Raw genomic sequence first — 4,505 nt, 5'->3', positions numbered from 1 at the left:
CAAAATAATTTTAAACAATTATTGGGCACTGCCACAAAACATTTTGGGGCCATCAAGAATTGTCCAAACATTTTAGAAAATGAAAAGGACATCTTAAATACTGCTGGACCAGATAATAAATTCCGAGGGGCAATTTGGGAATTTCAAAAATGTTGGCTTCAACATGACAAATATCTAGGGATTATTTGCCATAGGATGAACTATTTTATTTGCATGAAAGAAGAAGCAAATATTTGACATGCAATTTGAATTTGAATTTGAAGCAGATTTTGGACAAGTGGCTGATACGTCTCCAACGTATCTATAATTTTTGATTGTTCCATGCTATATTATATTCTGTTTTGGATGTTTATTGGGCTTTATTATACACTTTTATATTATTTTTGGGACTAACCTATTAACCGGAGGCCCAGCCCAAATTGCTGTTTTTTGCCCGTTTCAGTGTTTCGCAGAAAAAAATATCAAACGGAGTCCAAGTGGAATGAAACCTTCGGGAACGTGATTTTCGGAACGAACGTGATCCAGAGGACTTGGAGTCTACGCAAAGCAATGATCGAGGAAGGCACGAGGTAGGGGGCGCGCCTACCCCCCCCCCAGGGCGCGCCCTCCACCCTCATGGGCCCCTCGTTGCTCCACCGACGTACTTCTTCCTCCTATATATACCCACGTACCCGGAAAACATCAAAGACGGAGCCAAAACCCTATTTCTACTGCCGCAACTTTCTGTACCCGTGAGATCCCATCTTGGGGCCTTTTCCGGCGCTCCGCCGGAGGGGGCATTGATCACGGAGGGCCTCTACATCATCTCCAAGGCCTCTCCGATGAAGTGTGAGTAGTTTACCTCAGACCTTCGGGTCCATAGTTATTAGCTAGATGGCTTCTTCTCGCTTTTTGGATCTCAATACAATGTTCTCCCCCTCTCTTGTGGAGATCTATTCGATGTAATCTTCTTTTGCGGTGTGTTTGTCGAGATCCGATGAATTGTGGGTTTATGATCAAGATTATCTATGAACAATATTTGAATCTCCTCTGAATTCTTTTATGTATGATTGGTTATCTTTGCAAGTCTCTTCGAATTATCAGTTTGGTTTGGCCTACTAGATTGATATTTCTTGCAATAGGAGAAGTGCTTAGCTTTGGGTTCAATCTTGCGGTGTCCTTTCCCAGTGACAGTAGGGGCAGCAAGGCACGTATTGTATTGTTGCCATCGAGGATAAAAAGATGGGGTTTATATCATATTGCATGAGTTTATCCCTCTACATCATGTCATCTTTCTTAATGTGTTACTCTGTTCTTCATGAACTTAATACTCTAGGTGCATGCTGGATAGCGGTCGATGTTTGGAGTAATAGTAGTAGATGCAGGCAGGAGTCAGTCTACTTGTCGCGTACGTGATGCCTATATACATGATCATACCTAGATATTCTCATAACTATGCTCAGTTCTATCAATTGCTCGACAGTAATTTGTTTACCCATCGCAATACTTATGCTATCTCGAGAGAAGCCACTAGTGAAACCTATGGCCCCGGGGTCTATTTTCCATCATATTAATCTTCCAACACTTTGCTATTTCTATTTCCGTTTATTTTACTTTACATCTTTATCATAAAAATATCAAAAATATTATCCTATCATCTCTATCAGATCTCACTCTCGTAAGTGACCGTGAAGGGATTGACAACCCCTTTATCGCGTTGGTTGTGAGGTTCTTGTTTGTTTGTGTAGGTGCGTGGGACTCGCGCGTGGACTCCTACCGGATTGATACCTTGGTTCTCAAAACTGAGGGAAATACTTACGCTACTTTGCTGCATCACCCTTTCCTCTTCAAGGGAAAACCAACGCAGTGCTCAAGAGGTAGCAGTGGCATTTTGGCATGATGATCATGATGACATGACCTTCATTAGGGGGAGATTACTTTAGTGTGATGCTGGGGATGTTACAGATACTACTAAAGTTTAGTCCCACATTGCTAGTTTAGTGGGAGTTGGACCTCCTTATAAGGGAGGTTCTTTCCCCAATTGTATAAGCATGAGAACAAGAGGGACATTCACGCGCGCTCCTCCTCCGCCGCCCGCCTCGCCACGCCACGCCTCGTCAAGACTTGCCGCAGGTTGCGGGAATGAGCCGTGCTTCATCTCCCTCGTTTCCTTTAGCTCCCGGCGCAGCCTCTCGCCTCCTTCTCTTGCGCCTATAAAAGGGAGGTCGCTCCTCTCAGAGAGACGCACCAGAACTTCTTCTTCTTCTCGCCACCGGTTCCAATCTCTGAGTTGCTGCTGTCTTCCTCATCCCGGCTTGTGGCGTGCACCGCGAGTTGGGACAGTAGGCCTCCGAAACCGCACCTTTTGAGTCCTGTACGGGAGAAGGGTGATAAGGTTTTTGGGGAGCGCTTCGCGCGACTACTGACTTCTTCGTCACGGACGCCCCAGACTCCGACGACTACTTCCCCGACGACGACTTCTTCCCCGACGTCGACAGCCTCCTCGACGGCATGGCTGGCTAGGACACCTACCCCAAGTCAAGCGCTTCTGTTGCTACTGTCCCGTACGCGTTCTTCCTCTTTCTATTAGAGGCCCTGTTACAGTTCCTTGTTCTAGTCTCTGCCCTACATATGTTAGGTTCTACTTTATATATGCAACTTCATCTAGTGTCTGTTCTAGATGTGTTTAGTTCAAGTTCATATATGCAGATGCTATTTACCTTCTCTCTGTCAGATTGCATGACTTGCTTTATCTCTGCTATATTAGTCATGCTTTATTTAGTATTTCCGTTAATAAAATCATTCGGTAAATTGCTCATATTTCCAACAGGCCTTGCTACCTTTTTCTGGATTGATACTTGGATCACTCAGAAAAACACTAGCCACTGTATACCCACACCTTTACTCTCTCTCTACAAAACCTACCATTTTAGTGTCTCGGGTAATGCATGATGGGTTACTAGCTAACATGCAGAATCACCTTACTAATGTTGCTTCAAACAAGCTAGTGAATGTGTTGTCTTTGTTGCAGAATTTCGCCCCAAATGTTGTTTATGATGACAGGTTCCTCCGGTATGACACACCTTTCTCCTCTAGGCAGGCCTATTCCATCATCACCGACGAGGACGACGTCGATCCTTTTGCCGAGCTTATCTGGCCCTCTAAGGTTCCGATCAAGGTCAAGATTTTTGGTTGGCTCCTCTCCAAGGATTGTCTCAACACCAAGCACAACCTCCACAAGAAGACGATCGCTGATGATTCAATCTGTCCGCGACACGATGCCCCAGTGGAGGATGCTACTCACTTGTTCGTTTGCTGCCCGACTACGGTTCAGGTGTGAGCTGCCGCACCACATTCGCTTGCTTCAATATGAGACATGGCTTCGCCGTTGGACTCGACTCTGACATTTGGCCTACTATTGCTTTCTCTATTCTTTGGAAAATTTGTGACTCTAGGAATGCTCGTGTTTTCTGCAATGAAGATCACACTACTAGGACTACAATTCTGAATGTTATAAATGATTTCTCTCTCTGACGTTTAGACTCGCTCGTGAAAAGGTGGTTGTCATGTCTTCATGCAAGTACCTTTCCCCGCACGCTAGAGCACTCTTGTAACCTCCGCTTTGACGCTTTGAGTAATGTGTTTAGGTGGATGCTCTCTCCCCAGTGATTGTGCAAAAAATAAAGTCATTGCTAGGCGAGGACATGAAATGAGAATTCCATTTTGTGCAAGAAAGTCCATAGAAGTGTTGGTGCGGTGCGTGGCTGTGGATCGGGGGCTAGGGTTGGTGCGGTTGTGTCCAATGGGCTCCTCCCTCTAGGTGCAGGCAAGCAATGGGACACGTGAGGAAAGGCTCACCCGGCCGAAAATGACCCGCTACTGACCGAACCAATGCAAGCGTGAGACGAGCCCACTTGTCATTGGGCAGTAAAATGACTGCGAGGTGAAAAATGATTTAACTGCAAGTGAAGATCCAACGGCGCAACTGAGTTGGAGGAGCAAATCGGACGGCCAACGAGGCCCCAATCAGGGGAGCTCCGTGGAGGCAAGTTAGCTAGCATCCTTATTGGTTTAAATTAGTCTTGTTTGCTTTGCTTAGTTTTTTGCATGTTCTATGCTTTGTGTACTCTGCTTCTTTTTAAGGGCTCTTGGACTGCAATTCTGAATGTTATAAATGATTTCTCTCTCTGACGTTTAGATTCGCTCATGAAAGGTGGTTGTCATGTCTTCGTGCAAATACCTCTCCCCGCACGCTAGAGCACTCTTGTAACCTCGTGCTTTGGCGCTTTGAGTAATGTATTTAGGTGGGGATGCTCTCTCCCCATTGATTGTTCAAAAAAATAAAAAGTCATTGGTAGGCGAGGACATGAAATGAGAATTCCATTTTGTGTAAGAAAGTCCATAATCTTCATGCCAACATGGCTGGCCGATGAATTATTTTCATTCGGTACAGTGGATACACATTTATGTTGTTGACTTTGTATTTTGCTAATGCGTAAAACCAACTATGATGATGTGTTATATCC

Source organism: Triticum aestivum, chromosome 1D, assembly GCF_018294505.1.
Source record: "Triticum aestivum cultivar Chinese Spring chromosome 1D, IWGSC CS RefSeq v2.1, whole genome shotgun sequence".
Lineage (NCBI taxonomy): Eukaryota > Viridiplantae > Streptophyta > Magnoliopsida > Poales > Poaceae > Triticum > Triticum aestivum.
This window is presented reverse-complemented; position numbering follows the sequence as displayed.